Here is a 17,236-nt window from a genome sequence, read left to right as displayed (position 1 = left end):
AGTGCAGCACTAAGCAGTGCAGGTAACTGCCCCTTGTGCTTCAGGAGAAGTTTTATACTCCTAACAAGAAGCTGGTCTCCCCCACAGCAGAGTCCGTAGATATAGATAATTCAGCAGATATCAAGTAGGTCAGGAGGTATTTGGAGCTGCCTTTACTTGTGAGGCCTTACAGAACCCTTAAATCTTCTGTGAGGGTTATAGAAATCAAAAGGCTTATCATCTTTACAGCTGTAATGCTACAATGGGATGATAATAGCTGGGTGGCAAAGGCTTTGGCTACAGCAAATGAGAACGAGCCCAAATGCACCAGTAACAAAGGAAAAGAAGCGCTGGCTTTTGGAAGGCCTCAGGTAGGCAGGGATCTCTTGCAAGAGATGCCCTCCTTCTCCACTGCCAACCTTTAAGTTAGGTGTGGGAAGGGGTGGATTCTGACTGCCCCCCTTCCATCACTCAGGTACACTGCAGACACCTGGGCTCCCCTGGGTTGGTCCTGCCTTCCCACCAGGTGCTCCATCACTGCTTCCACTACAGTGATACATGGAATACACCTCTGCTTGCCACTGTGTTTTTTAAGAATCAAATCATCACAGTGAAAAATCAAATAACAACAGTGCGAGCAGTCAGAGGAGCTGTGCCATGTGTGATTTCAGAGGAGAGAAAAGTTAAGCCCACTAATAAACACAACTGTGGTACATATGTACCAACCTCTGTGTTCCAACAAAGAAAGAAACGAAACAAACCTCTCACTCAGCTCATTCCTATGACTGACTGCATGCAGCTTTTGGTTTCAGTGTCAACAATAGCATCAATACGAAGTACAGACCCCCAACTCCCCCCCAGGGCCTGGTGTGACAGCAATGAAGCACCATTCAATTCAATGCATTATTGAGCAGTATTCAGTTATTTGCTGCAGTTCTGTGATTCTGTGGCTCCTTGCCCAAAGGGAGGCTGCCAGGCAGTGCCTGCAATAGTGCAGTAGGGTTGGCTGAGACGACACTTGCAGAATATTTGGGATGCTGAAATCTATCCATAAGCCAACTACATTGGACAGGCTGACAAATGACCCCGTTATCCTCCATCCCTCAGCAGATCCCGTGCCATAGATTAACTCCTGTCAGAAATGGCTCAGGGCTGATCTCCTGGGTGCAACGCTCTCATTTTTGGATGATGCATATGGGTCACGCACAAGTGCAGGCTTGGAGCACTGCTGGCTCTGCAGGCGGTTGCAGTGAATGGGTGCAAGGAGGGGTAAAAGAGCTGCAGGGAGAGAGCGCTGCCCCAAATGCAGAGCTGCAGGTTGTCTCCTTTGTCTGTCTCTTAAGAAAGAATTCTCAAAGCATTTCTGAGCTTGAGCTGTTTGCATGTTTGATTCAGCACATCACTGTGTTGCCTTTTAATAGGTATTCCAGAAGAAGGAAAGGAACGGTAGGCCAAGCTATTTCTAACTGCTCTTCACTGCCTCCATCTTTCCACTAAATGTGAGCTCAAAACTGAAGCCACCCCTGCACCTTTTCTCCAAACACAGTGTACGTACTACCAGGATACAGAAACAGTTCAGCATCCCTTCTCAATAGTTTATGAGTAGTCAACTGATGCTCACTGTGTTCTGCATCTGGAAATCATCCAGAGCAGCAGGATGTATGCATGCAGCCCAAAAGTCTGTTTATGTTTCACACTCATCGTTATTTAGACCAGCTGTGCATGGGAGAGTTCTTCATGTTACTGCTATTGTGCAAAGTGCAAAAGGCACTGAAATACCATGCTGCAGAGGGCAGCTACACTCAGAAGTCCTGAGTGCAGAGCAAACCTCTCCAATTTTGACTTCTAGAGCTTTTCTTGGAGCTGGGTGTGCATCTGAGGTTATCACCCAAAGGAGCAGCTTTTGGGTGGCTCACAGGAGGGACAATGTTCTTCTTTCTGAGCAGCCCAGGTCTGAAGTACTTTTGAAGACAGAGCACAGTGGGCTTTGGGTTGGGCAATGGTTGCTGTCGCATTACTCAGATGTTGGCTGCAGTGCTGGATGACACAGGAAAAGGTTGCAGCAGTGGGGAAAAGGGTTGGCACGATGCACGCTGAGCAGGGAAGCTGCTGTTGATACATGGCACAAGGAGATAATGTGCAGAAATAACAGCCAGGATAGAGGCTGAGAGAGAGCCAGAGCAGATAAATACTCAGACACACAGAGCACCATCTCTGCTATGGCAGGAAAAAAGGGCTGCATGCACACTGTGTGCTGCTCCCTGCTGATCAGCCTCTACAAACCACGGAGCAGCTGTGTGCTGCCCACAGCAGTGCTGTACCCTTCTCCCTGTGCTGCTGAGTGCTGGGCTCAAGGAGCAGCTCTGGGCCCACTGAGGGTACGTATGTGCTGTAGTTGAACTGCCTCATTGCAACCCTATAAACATACGTGGAAGGGGGATGCAGTGGGTTCCTCACTCTGAATTGTTATGATGTAGAAACAGTCTGCTTTTGGGACCCAAGAGCAGAAATGGATGATGAAAACTCTCAAATCCTGGAAGCAAACAAGATGCTCACTTCTGTGCTTCTGTGAAGGGGCAGGAGGAAGCTCTCTCTCCCCACCATTACTAACCTGAGCTCAACCAAGTAACCATTTCCCAAATGCCTTTCCTTCCCCATCCCCTGAGCAGCAGCTTCCCCTTTACACTCTTCATTTGCCCTCTGCAGCCCAGAGCTCTGTGAGGTTAGAAAGAATCATCCATCACTGCCCCAATCCCACACGCTCAGAGCTGCTGCCATAGGGGCTGCCAGGGCTGTCCCTGCTCCACAGACCCCCATTGGGATGATGGGCATCACACTGCGTGCCATCCCATGGCTGACTTTTTCCTTCTTTCTCCTCTCACGTTTTGGTACAGACAATCTGCACATCAGTTAGCATTACCCCTGCAGGGCTGCTTAGCTTTCCGAATGCATTTTGGGCAGAAGTGGATGGAGAACACACAAGCAAGAGACAGGGAGGCAGGCTGCTGGTCCGGAAAGGCAGTGCTCTAACCCGACAAGGGCAAAGGAAAACATTTTTCTGTTGTTCTTGGATTTGTCCATGCAGAGTTTCTCTTTCTTTTCCTGCCAAGTCTGCTTTTAAAGGTCTGACTCCGCGCTTTTCAGTGGTTGTGGAGAAATCTTTGCTTCCTACTGCTTAATAGTTTTTCCACCGAGCTCATGGATGTTTGAATGCCCCATGTGCAGACCAACCCTCACCCACCAGAGAGGGGAGCTGCCAAGGAGGGGCACCTCTGCAAAGAGCAGCACAGCGCCCTTCAGATGCAATGGGACACATATGGATATGGGCCTGGCAGGGGAACACTGTGCACACATCCCACAGGCATATGGCTGCAGCAGCCTTACCTGGGGACTCAGCTCTGCAGCCTCCACAGCAACAGGAGCAGGATATGTCATGGGCCTGGAGAGAACATGCTGTCCTTCCCCAGCTTTCTTCTTTTGCTTGAGCAATAGCTGCTGAGTGCTGTTTTCTTTGCTGTCACCCTCACCGGTCCCTTAACTTTAATGGCAACAGAGGAAGCAGAGGCCAAGCAGTGAACATGCTGGGTACATAAATCCTGGCTGAGAACAAGTGCACCAGGACAAGGCTTGAAATCTTGGTCTGGCAGTTCACCTTGACCTCCATCAGTCTGCAAGGAGCAGCAACAGTGCAGAAAGGCAGGGAGGGGGAAATGGGATGGATACTGCAAGGGAAATGGGATGGATGGGTGCCATCTATGCACTAAGATGTTTCAAATGCACTTGAGATAAGCTTTGCTGAACTGTTTCGCTACACTCTGATTAACACAATTTCTGTTTACTATCCTTGAATAACTTGCATAATAACCACCCCTAGTTTTGGCCTCTGGTGCATGGATAACAAACAGCAGCAGCGGTCAGAGGCGGCTCTGGTGAGGAGCACAGAGCTTCCATCTCATCTCCGCAGGAGAGGAAGTCAGCAAGCACTGCCAGCCTCATAAAACAGGGCATTAACACACCCTGCCATGCACACATCAGACAGACCTCTGTGCATCTCCATACCACCCAGATGGAAGTACACAGGTAATGGCAAGCTGTGGTGGTGGGTTAAAGGAGCATGAAGCATAAACTGGGAAGAGTATTAAACCAACTGCAATCCACGAGTGCTGCAACATGGCAGCCATGAGAAGAAAGAGGCATTAAAGAACATTTTTTTCCACTGTGTTGCAACACAGGGCTTGGAAACAATCATGGAGCGATCTGAAATGTTTTAATAACAAATTCTCATCTTATCAAGGGGATTTCCCCCGTGTATCTCAGGCACTTCACTAAGGAGCTTAATGGCCCTTGTGGCCCTAGAACAGATAAGAAAACTGAGGCTCAGCTCTGTAAAAACACCTCACAATCAGCTGCAGGGAGAACTCTGCTCCCTATCACACCCCTGTGTGCACCCAAACCCCCATCTCAGCGCATACACCCAACAGGTGATGCAAAGAGCAGCATTCCTCTGGTGCAGCTGACAGGCAGCACGCTGTGCCTTGCTGACTGCCACGCAGGGGAGTGAGGAACCTGTTGTGATAATCCCATCCTCCTAATTGCCAGCTGCTCCTAAATTTCACATGAGCACGTTTGAAACCAGCTGGTGTTCACATAATCCCGCTGCTGGTGTGAGCATGGACAGCTGCAGAGAAAGCAGAGCTCACCTCCTGACAGTGACACGGCCATCGCATCACCTCCAGCAGAGCTCTGCCTCAGCCCCTGCTCAGTCCAAAAGGGGCCTTTGGGCACCACCTCAACAGAAACATGCAGTGACTGCAATGATGTGCTTGGACCCACCCCAGAAGACCAAGGAATGAACAGGATGCCGCCTTGCCCTCTCTTTTGTTGCTGGAGTTTCCTGCCAGAGTGCAAAGCACTCCCACTTTCCAAAGGCCTCGACTTTCCTGGGCAGCAATGCAAGGGATGGAGGGGAAGCAGCAAAGTGCCCTACTTCTTCCTTTCATTTTCAACTTGGCTTGACAACACACTGCTGCTGCTAGCATATCTCCCTCCCTGCTCTCCTTTACTAGCAAACGCACTTTGACTGATTGAATTATTCATTGCAAACATCTCACCAGGCCACAGAAGACCAGCTTTTCTCTGCCTGTGAGTTACCCACAAATGAACACATATTTCTTTTTTTATTGATGTATTTGTTTGTCAGTAACTGCTCTGTATGCATTTGAGACAGAGAGCTGTTTGTGAACTGGTTGCTAGCTCCTGTCCCTTGGGGCGGAGGGGGAGCAAAGAGAAGGGAGCAACCAGGCATGGAGCAAGCATGGAGCAGCCTGACCCCATTTACAAGGGAGGCACCTGATAACCACTGTCCCTTCTGTATCACAGGCGCCCTGATTTGGCAGAAGAGCAGCCACTGCAAACATTAATGCTAGCAAGCCCTGCTTGCACGGGTGTCTGCACAAATCAAACGAGACAAGGTGAATCACGAAGCTGAACATATCATGTTGAGTGAACGTTTTGCAGCATTAGGTCAGGGCAATTGCTCATATAGCATCAATTTATGCTGTGGGAAAGATCCAACTGAAATGCAGTTCCCAAACTTGCTATATCCCTTGTGCTTCTTTCCTACCTGAACCAACTGGATGCGCAGTTTTTTACTATGACAATTTAACTATGTTGTTGGGTCAGGAGGTTCTTTGAGGTGTACAGGCACAAGAAAGGTCAAGTATTCCTCTCCTGTAACAAAATCTTTGCTTGAGGCAATGAAGCAGCGAAGCCTTATAGCAGGGAAATGCTTCCAGCATGTAGCATATCACCCAGCTGCTTCTTTTGTGGTGAGGTTGTGAGTGGTGTTTGCTGAAATTCAGTGTCCTACAAAGAGCATTTCTCACCAAGGAGAGTGCAATTGTCCAGGAAACAGAGAGAATACATCCTGCAGTGCTGCCACATCCCTGTACTGCTGGGAATTATCAACCAGCAGGGACCCAATGGTCTGGAGAGCAAACTGTTGTGCTCTTGGGAGAAACAAACTAATGTGACACACAATGAGAAGTGCTCTTTGACATACAGACTGCCTTGTATAGCTTGAAGTAAGCAAAGTGTTCCAATTTTTCCTTTTCTTATCAGATTTTCATTACCACGCAGAAGGACTTCAACATCTCTGCACGCATTTCTCCTCTACACATAAAGTTCAGGGCATGACAAGGACAAGAGAAGCTGCTCCCTCTTTCTCTCCCCAGTGTGCATCCATAGTAGTGATGGAAGGTCCATACTAACTAATCTAGCAGAAGCCTCTATGGTCATCTTCACTCACAAGCAGATAACCTTTAAAACATGTTGCTGAATAGTTGCCATTTGTTTAAGTCCCAGCAGAGCTCTTTGCCTGAAAACTTTCCAACCTCTCCATTCATTCCACCTTCCCTCTGGTGGAGGGAAGCACTGGCTGTTGGAAATGATCCAAGCTGCCCCTCTGCAGCCAGCCCTCTTCATTTACCTACATCAGGCAGCAGTGCAAGAGAAGCAACACAGGGAGACTAACAAAGCAACCAAACAGCATTTCTAATTCCTGGAACCCAGGAATGCAAGGAGTGAGGCCCAACCATCATCCCCATCCAGCACAAAGCAATTGCTCCCTTCCCATTATTTCCATACATCCCAGGAGGATGGAGCTCAATGTAAGGGTGGCTGCCAGACCTGCTCCACCACGTACCTAATTGAGAACAGGCTATTAGGGATGAGGAGTAGCTGACAGATGATGCTGAAGGGAGGTGATTTGTTGGGTTAGTTTCGTTGTTTTGATACACTTCTTTGGGTCACAGGACTAAGGAATGTCTCATGTTGTTGACTGCTGGTGGCCTGCTCTGGTTGGAGGGCACGGTGCTTTCCAGCCACCTGACACTGTCTAGACTGCTGCAAACCCAGAGCTGGTGTTGGCGTGGTCTGAAACCTCATTGCTGGCCTCAGTGCCCTAAAATACTTCTCCTTTTCAGTGGAAATTGCTCAGAAAACAAGTTGGCTCCCCACTGAGCATATGAACGGCTCAGTTCGTGTAACACAAATTAATTCGCGGTAAATTGAGATCCCTGCAGAAATATCACCTATGCATGAAAAGCAGAAGTTTGCTCAACAAAGTGAGGTAAAGGAAGGGAGAGAAACACGCAAACAACATCCAGCAGCTCCCATTCTGGTGTAAATATATCCCAGGATGCTGAGTGCTTGGAGGACATTCAAGAGAACCACAAAAATGATCTGGAATCTTGAAGCATACATTTGGTGTGAGAGCACAGAGCTGAGCAATCCGTTAAACCACAAGAAGGAGTGAGGGTGACTCCAGCACAGCCTGCCAACGTGAGGGTGCATTTACAAGAAGGATTTCAAAAACTGAACAAGAATGAGAAAATTCCAATGAGAATGCAAAGAGATGAAAGAAAAATTGATTAATCCTCGGGAAAATTCAGGAAGGACTTTTTATATCACATTGAAAAACAATGGAAGGGGTGGCTATTGGCTTTCTACAAAACACTCTGCAGCAATGGGCAGGATGCAGAAGCTGCTTAGTGCAGCTGAACATCCCATAATCATATCTGCCAGTGGATGACATCCCATAATCATATCTGACAGTGGATGACTTCCCATATCCTTTCCTTTAGCTTGGAATATATCCATATATGATGTTCCCGGGTATGAGTGGTGCCAGCTCTTTGGCTCAGAGGGACTTCTCATCCTTTCAGCATCCTCCCTTTAACAGCAAGAAGACTTGCATAATTTATCATTATTAATATTAATGGCACTTTGCTCACATGTCTGAAAGATCTCCTGGCCTGGGCTCTGCAACACAGATGGCAGATTTTCTCTGAGTACTGTGAGCAAGGACTTACCAGAAGCCACATCATCATGGGCATCTTTGTGCCATGAGACTCTGCAGGTAACATCTACATCTAGGTAAAGCGTGCCAAGTCTGAAAGTGGAATCATAGAATCATAAAGGTTGGAAAAGATAGCTGAGTTCATTGAGTCCAGCCATCAGCCCATGCCCACCATACCTTCTAATCCCCAGCCCTCTGTCCCACTTCCACCCTTTTCTTGGAAACCTCATTGGAAACAACTCACTGTGTTCATCAGAACTTCCCTGAACTTTTGGAGCAACTCTGGGCCCCACCTGGGGTTGGAGCAAGTTGTACAAGACTGGAGATGTTATCTCAGCAGCCTGTCTAAAATGGCTGCATCAGCCAACCTATTAGGAAATGGTGCTACGTCCCTAGTAGGACTGAGCTCTGCTTTTGCTATATAGCCCTGAACGTTTCCAACCCACATTATCTGGAAAATCTCTGCTGAAACACACCAGTTTGTGGTGTCAGTCTTTGCTGTACCTGCTCTGTCTTGTCAGAGACACAGCCCAGGCCAGGAATTAATTGGCTCAGATGAAAACTTACTCTTCTTCTTTTACTCTTTAAAACTATATTTTATATGTCTTCATGCTCTAAGTACTGAAGCAGCATGATGGACAAATAGATAACAAAAGGCAGTAACCTGCTGCTTGGCAGCCTCGGAGCCGCCCTGGACTCAGTGAGGCTCTGTTGCTCTCCCCCCACGGCATCAGCCTTTGCCATCACAGGCGATGCTGATGTGGCAATGCAGGCTCCAAGGCCAGGCACTGCGATGCACTTTGCAAGCCAGCTTCTTTCCACTGCTCTGATTAATTGCCAGTGTACCTTCCCAGTGCACTGACACGCTGCTTCTGTGAAAATGCAGGAGTGCTTTAGCACTTATGGGCTGGGTATGTGCAGTTGCAAAGACATAACGATGGTGTTATATGCATTATTACCTGCACAGTCCCAACTGTGTTAAACACAGAGCTATCTGCACACTGTGTCTCCGCTGAAAATGAAGATTAGTGTAAAAAAAATGTATATTCTGGCTTTAAAATCTTAAATCAATTTCTCAGCTAGCAACGCAGAAAGAGAAGTTCCTTTCAGTCTGTAGCTACAGACACTGACGTTGGAACCCTCACATCCAGATATAGAGATTTCTTTACCCCACAGTCATCCTGTCTGATCTCATTGGGAGATGCCGGGCATGTGGTACTTCTGAGGTTGAAGAAGTGTGTAAATATGGTCTCAGAATTGGAGGTTTGGTTCCTACACAAGCAAACACTCTATGTCTGTCATTTCAATCAAAAAGTAACCCATGGTTTCTCTGTGGCTTCATGACAAAGCCCGAAACTATTCCCTCTTGCTTTGTTTATTGTGCAAACTCTTTCCCCACAGAAAGAAATGAGCTCCTCCATCCAAACACCACATGACTGAAGGCAGCAGGTAAGGAGCTCACCTCGGGAGGCAGTGAGCAAACAGAAACAATGATTATGTGGCAACGCAACCACAAAACAATTTGGTAACAAGCCACGCACCTGGAAGGATCAGCCACAGCCCTGCAATGAGGCTCAGCTGGTGTTTGCTGAGAGGTGAGAGCACACACGGCCACTTGTCACAAGTGCAGCAGCTCAAGAAGCTTCCAAATGCAGCCAAGGATTTGTACCTGCAAGAGGGGAATAACTGATATTCGCCCCCATCCACACCTGCAGCAACCCAGGTGGGAGGAGTGCCATGAGGTCAGGCAGAATGAAGATCCCAGAGGGATCTGAGTCTCATTTCCTTTTAAAAAGGCTGAGACAGAACACTGGGTAAGGGTATGTTAAAAATAAGCAAGAAATACAAAGCAGAAGCTGGGTGTTTTTGTTGCCCTGGGATCACCCTGAAATAGCAGGCATGACTCAGGATGCTCAGCCCCAACAGCCCTGCACTGCACTCACTGACATAGTGAAGACCCAGCACATGGACATAAATAAAACAAAGGCAGGCTACATGCATGGCCTAATCCAGTTACAACCTTGATGTGTGCTTTTCCTCTTTGAAAGCAGCTCCCTCCCATTTTGCTCTTTGCAAACCTGGAGGGGTGCTTTGCAGCAGAGGCAATGCAACCCTGCAGGAGCACTTCAAACCGACCCACAGAGCTCCCCACCTCAGCTGTAGGGCTGGTTGCCACCAGCACAATGCCTGTGGATCACGTTTATAAAACCCATTCCTTCCCAGCCCCCGCCCCCATTATAAAACACCTCTCTTTTTCCACTTCCCCCTATTCTTTGCTTCTTTCCTAGGCTGGCAGCACAGCTGTAGGCACATCTATGCTTCTCTCACAGAGCAGGGCAGCTGTGTGCTGCAGAACTTCAGTTTCCTATCTACTAGCAGTAGGAAAGAGATAAGTGCTTAAAGATAACTTATGACCTGTTTAGAACTTCACAGGTATTTCAGCACAGTTCTTTGTTTGGTCATCCCAGGGTAAAAGAACATGGGTGTTCCCAGTTGCTGTGGATAGCTTTGTTATCTTGCTGCTCTGTTTGATGTTTCTTGCTGTGCTCCTGTAAAAATGGGTGTCATCCCAGCAATCACAGGCACTCAGCCTCTGTGTGGACCTTCTGCTGGGGCTCTGATAGCCTGGAAGCTGCTTTCAAGCTTTTGTCTCTGCTTATGGCTCTTGCACTGCACAGTCAGACAGAGGGTATGGCAGCTGTGTGGTGTTTAAGGGACCCCATAGGTGAGCTCTGCTGGTTGCAGACAGTGACGGGGGAGAGCACAAGATTGCATCTTCTTTCAGTATAACATTTATTATTAACTGTTTTAGAATGTCCCATGGTTGCTGGGATGTGCTGGGAGCTCTCACCAACAACTCTTCCATGAAGCTGATCTGTACTCTCACAAGTCTCATATGAACAAAACAAGTAAACCACAATGAATATCTCCTGGAGACCTGGCTCAGCTTTTGCAATACTTAGATCTCATTCTGGAACAGAGCAGCGTTGTGTAATCCCACCTGGCTGCAGGTAGCTGTGTTGGCTCTGTGCTCATAGCTCTGGTCCCTTGGCTGCCTGGTTCTGACTCTGTGCTCTCAGCAAAGCTTCTCCCATAACAATCCAGGCCTTGCAGCTCAGGAATGTTTTGTTTGCTTTAATCCTTGAGCGAAGCTATTTACTGGTATTTGGTTCCAGCAAAGAGAGGCTGTAGGGCTGTTATCCAGAACAACGGGGCAGGCTTGCCACCAGCCTAGCAAGAGAAGTGCCAGCACTGAGATAAAGGCTCCTTTCGAGCTGCAGCTGGAAGAGCAGAGATGCCCACAGAAGGCAATTCAGAAACTAAGGCATGGGCCCTCTGCTCCATCTGTGTGGTCCGTGCTGTGTGCTGCAGAGAATGGGGGTATCCAGCAGCAGCATGGATTGAGCAGAGCTTTATGGATGGTGCTGATCTCTCCTGGGGGCTTTGCAGAATGAAAAATGCCCATTACAGGTGGAAAATAGGTGTTTACAGACTGAGGAGAAGGTTGTGTTTTCCCATGAAGGTAGATGGAAGGATTTGCAATTCATAACTGGGAGGAAAAAAAGAAGAAAAAGGCAAAATTGAACCCTGGAAGATGCACTTTGTCAGTGACCCACATGAGCCTGGCCTGTCCAGGGGGCTCAGCAACAAAAGCTGAGTCTTCCTCCCACACTAAGATACTGAGGATATTGTTTAGAATAATTACTTGAGCTTCCTGTATGGGAACAAATGCCAGCCAGGCCTGGGGAAAAAGGCTTTAGTAGGGGAAGAACAGGACATCTCTGCCATGACCCTACAGCAAAGCATGTTTGTGTGCCCACTACCCCAAAAATGAATCACCCAAAGCTATTTGCACTAGATCTGGTTATTCACTGTTTAGCCAAGAAACAAGACTATCCAACCCCAGATGATTGATGGGGTTTGATGTGGAGTCCTCCTTAGTGAGGCTGTTCAGGATGGGGACTTCAGGGAGATGATGCTCTATAGAGAGCTGTGCTGAGCTCTGCATTGGCTGTGATGCAGAGCAGTAAGCATGGGTTGGGTTTGCCTTGTGAGCCTTAGCCATGCTGTAGATGTGGCACTGAGCAGTGCAGTCATTGGGGGTGGACTGGTGGTTGGATGACCTTGGTGGTCTTTTCCAGCCTTGATGATTGTGTGATTCTATTCTGTGATTCATGTGTGCTGGGAAATCAGAGCTTTGCATTTTGGAGAGAGGCAGCACAGCAGCGTGTGCTTTGCAGCCACAGCGATAACGAGCAGCTGGGAAAGTGAGTTTCTCTCCCACAGGAATTTGACATTTCAGCCTTTCTGTTTAGGGGAAGACTTACTGGCTTTAAGCAACCTTTCCACGGTGATGCTGCATTTAACGCTGTGCATCTCCATTCATGCACCATTTCCTTACTCATTACCTTTGCCACGTTACCTTCTTTCAAGCCCTATTGCAGACCATGGGACTCAGGGCACCTCTGAGCACCAGCTGGTTGTTACACCTCACCTTTCTCAAGTCAAAGGGCCCAGCTCTGCCTTGCGGTTCCTATGCTGTGAGCTGTAGCTCTATGGATTGCTCAGGGAGAGGTCCTAGGATGTCTTTATTTGGCAGGAATGACAAAGATGCAAAGAATGATGGAAAAGGTTGAGTGTCTTGGGGTGATCCTGGCACAACATGGATTTTCCCAATAATGAAGTACAGGTGGTGCTCTGAGCACAAGATGTATGAATGATACCAGAGCTTAGTGTTCCTTCTTGGCAAATGCATTCCTCTCCCCAGCTTCCTTCCATTGATCAGATGAAACAAACGAACTCCTGCAGCTGCTGTAACAAGCTATCTGGAGGCAAACAAGGTTGCTGGGCAAATAGTACGGAAGCCATGACTAATTAGTCCCTCGGGAACATCTTCTTACAGAACAAAGCAGATATCTCAGTATTGCATTGGGAGGGTGCAGTGTTGATCTGATCACGTGCAGAACCGCAGTCTTCCTTCTGCAGACCTCAGTTTCAGCAGAAGCCAGCAGTGACTTCCTCCAAGTGAAACACAGTGTTTTTCAAGGGCTTCTAATAAATCCCAAGGCTTTTCTCAGCCAGACACTCAAAGCTCACCAAACAGTGGCACTATATTCTAGATCCAAAATTAGACAGGATCTGAATGGAGATCCAAATCCCACTCTAAAGCTGTTGGTAAACCTCAGCACGCCATACTTTTGCGTTGAAAGGAAAACAAAAGCCTGCATTGGTTGGTGTTGGTAGAGCAGAAACAAATCCGTCTTCTCAAATCTGCTGACATGGTTATTGGGATAACATGAATGAATGCAACACATTAGCCAGTGCGGCACAGAGTGGCAGTAGAAGATAGAAGATGACATGAGAAGGGATGACAGAGTGCTTGGCAGCGTGCACTGGGCTGTTCTCTGCCCTGCCATCAATGCAAATTGCACTTTTGAGGAAGATGTACCCGAGAAGCAAGGCCAAATCTCACTGTCCATCTGGGAAAGGAGCAATGGGGGAAGCCTGGGGGCAGGAATGGGTCCCCTGCAGCCCTTCCCATTGTCCCCAGAGCTCTGCAGGAGTTGAGAGGATCTTTGGCCTGAAGTATTTCCTAGAGACCTGAGAAATCTTTGTTTGCTGTTTAGTTCTTCCATTGCATCTGGGCTCTGTATCAGCATCGTGGACAGAGTGATAACAAGGAGAGCAGCAGGAGCTAAGGATGAAAAACACTCTTTGCCTTTTAGCCTCTGTTTGCTGGGAAAGTGGCTGATCTTGGCAAAGAGAATATCTGTGACAGAATTTGCTCTAGTGGACATGAACTGTGCTGTGCCTCTTCTGCCTGTTGCACTCTCAGATGATTTCACCACTTTACCATCCAGCCCTTATGATAACATTGAATGCATGCATGCTAAGCCACGCAGTGCAAAGGGGCATAGAGCCTGCTAAAGGGTAATACTGTTCATCATCAGTTTCTAGACTGTCTGCTCCCAAAAATGCAAGTAAATAGCACAGCAGGCTGAGATGGTGCAATTACCAGGACTGGGAGTAGAAATGCATTGATGATGCTGCTGATGTTTAGCAAACAGAGCAAAGTGATGCAGGCTTCTCTCTTCATTCCTGTGCATTGCATTCTTGTGCACTCTGCAGCTTTTACTTTGTCAGTCGTTTTTAAAAGCAACCAGCAACTTCTGGGAATGCTGAGCTTAAAGAAAAAAGTGGGGAGGAGGGGAGAAAAAAACGTTTGCTAACCCACAGGAATGCCTGACACATGATTAACCCACATCAGCAAGAGCGAATGAAAGAGAATTCAGTGAATGGAGTGAGCCAAAGAGAGCTCAGTACTGGTAGCACAGCAGATGATCAGTTGGGTTTTTGTATGACTGTGTAGTTAGAATAACACAAGTATGGATGTAAACAGATAGTCAGAGGGTTATCTAAGGAAAAGACTCACCAACTCTGAGGATGGATGGATGGATGGATGGATGGATGGATGGATGGATGGATGGATGGATGGATGGATGGATGGATGGATGGATGGATGGATGGATGTGTTGAGGCTCACCACCAGAACTCCACAAAGGAGCAATTTCCAGAAAAAGATGCTACTTTAGTGGTGGTCAGCCCTTAAATGGGATCTAGGAGAGGTAGATTCAAACTCCACCCCTTCTGGTAGCACAGCTGAATTACATTCACCTGTGCTCCCCCAACTGACTCCTTGCTTGCCTCAGGTGGTCAATCAGAGGTTCTGGCTGTGATCAACAGTTTCCCTTACAATGACTTAAAAGGCTGATGCTCTGCATTCCTTTAAAAGCATGCCTGGTGCAAACTGTGCTTCCCTATTGCCCATTGCTTTGTATAGCTACTGCCCCCATCCTTAGTATGCTCCAGGGGATCCCATTGCTGCTGTGGGACAAAGCAGCAGGTCGGCCAAAGGACTACCTACACTCAGCAGGGTGCACTGAGGTCAGCACCACATGAAATGCAAGGGTGGTGTAGCTGCAGGCAGGGACACTGAATGTTTTAGTGCAAAAATGAACAACCAAATTCAAGCAGGGTGTAGTAGAACCTCTCTCACCAGTTGGACTGCAGCACAAAGTTCCCATCTGCTACAGTTTGCTGAATACTCTTTGCAAAGCTGTTCAATATTTCCCTTTGCTGCATTCAGAACTGCAGCTTGCAGTACTGAGCAGCTACTGGGAAGGGGTGGGCAGGTGGGTGCAGACAGTGGCAGTATGGCCATGGGAAGGGAGCTGCCATTATTGCACCTGCAGGTACTGATAAGGCTTGGGTGGTACCTGCTAAGTGTCAAGCAGGTCTGGAACCTTGATTCAAAGCATACAAAAGAATGTGAGAGAAGGCTAAATATCCCACCTTGTCAGGATGTTTGTATGCAATAACCTCTATAAAAACGTTCACCCGCTTTGTTTGCAGCAGTGAAAGCTTCTGATGAAGTTTTCATGAGAACATTTCTGGTTCTCTTCAAGAGCTGGGGGAGGATACTAAGACATCTCCACAGCATCCCACAGGTGATAAACAAAAGCAGCTTTTCAGAAGTGCTCTGTTGCTCATCTGCACTGTAGGCTCATGACCAGATGTGTCTGATAGTGTGAATTCAAGGTGCTTCTGAACCAGTGTTAGACCCATTGCACTGCATAAAGCCAGCAGCACAGTGCAGCCACTCCTTGGGGCTGCTGCGGAGCTGTGAAAACATAACACAGTTTTCCAAAGGTGTGGTTAAATGTGCTTTCATCACATTTGGGTGTAGGGATGGCAGCTGTGTGCTGCAGGGAGCAAGGCATTGGTTGTGCCAGTTGGATGAGGGCTGGGGTGTGCTGCCCTGGAAGACCCAGTGAACAAGGGGGTCTTTGGTACATACTGACATCCAGACATCCCCTGCAGCACTTTGTGATTTGGCTGTGAGAAATACTTTGGCCACGATGGGCTTCAAAATGCCTCTGTCTCATCAGCTTCCTTCCCACTGCCCGGGTGTCCCAGCCCTGCAGGAGGAGACCTGAATGTGGATGTGCAACAGAGGGAGCTTTGTGCATGCAGATGCAGCGACACCCCCTGCCCCCCAGTCAGGGTCCTTTCCCTTCCCCCTTCCCACAGCTATCACTGAGGGAGGGAACACCCATTTTAATCTCATGTAGAGCTGGAGAATGCTGATGATTTTTTTGCAGAAGGCTTTTCTTCCTCCCAAACCTGAGATCTCTGGGGATTCTGCGTTACTTTGTGCTGAGGGGGAATGAGTTGGTGGTTTTGTTTTCTGAAAATAATAAAAATGAATTAAAAAACTCTGGACAGCTCACAGATTTCTACGAAGAGAAGGAAATCAGTCCTTGTTCCTGTCTCTAGCTGTTGAGTTGTGTTCTCTCTCCATTGCACACAAGCAGTTTCCATCACCACTAGTGTGCAAATAAAGTTACCTGACTTTGGCCTCTCCTACAGTGAGCAAAACCTCAGCTATGCCACGTGTCCTGCACCAGTGCTCACTGCATGTTGCACCATTCATTCTGACTTCATGCTGCTTGAGGACCTACAAGCTCCTGCAGTTAAAGAAGACAGACCCCTATGGACACTTCAACTCAGTCCCTCCCCAGGTGTGGAATTTGTAAGCTATTCTCCAGCTTGTGGAGGCATTGTAACTACAGAATGGTAGTAATGAAAACCGGGGCTTGAGCACTGAGTGCTGCCCTGTCAGTTGTTACAGAGCAGGCAGCTTGGAGATGCTGTACTGCAGTGGGATTCCTGCCTTTGCTCAGACCCAGGCATTTTCTACATACCAGCACTAACTGTGGTCAACTAAGAAACCTCGGATTGGTTGACAGTGAGAACCTTTGAGCAAATGCACAGATGAATCACTGTGCTGTGCTGGCTCTGGGGCAGGGGAAATTCTATGTGTAGGGTGAGTGCTCCCTGCAGCCCAGAGCTGCTGCAGCCACCTTCTTCACAAGGCTTAACGTGGTATAAAGTAGCTAGTGTTAAACATTGCTGTTCTGCACAGTGGTATCACAGGCGATGCTCCCTGGCAGAGCTGCACTCCAGCATTCCCCTCGGTCACCACACTCCTTCATCCCATGGTACCCCTCCATTATTCATGGCCAGAAATGGGGACATCCTCACTTTCTATGGCTGGAGGGTTCCAGTGCCATTGCTCAGAGGGCGTGGGGTGGAGAGGGTTATGCCTTGCCCTGTGTGCCTTCCCCTCCTCCTCCTGGAGGGTTAATAGCTACAGCGTGGTGTGATTTAGAGCTGAGCATCTTCTTGTTGCTCTCCCCTGGTCTTGACCTACAGAGAGAGCAGATCTCTTGCTGTGCCTGAGTTATGAGCTTCTGCAACCAGTGTGGTCTGCAGTGTGGCAAAGTACATTGGGGGATGAGAGGGTGGAGGTCTCAAAGTGCTGGCAGCAACGCAGAG

Source organism: Coturnix japonica, chromosome 4 (assembly GCF_001577835.2).
Source record: "Coturnix japonica isolate 7356 chromosome 4, Coturnix japonica 2.1, whole genome shotgun sequence".
Taxonomy (NCBI): Eukaryota; Metazoa; Chordata; class Aves; order Galliformes; family Phasianidae; genus Coturnix; species Coturnix japonica.
Note: the sequence above shows the minus strand (reverse complement) of the source record.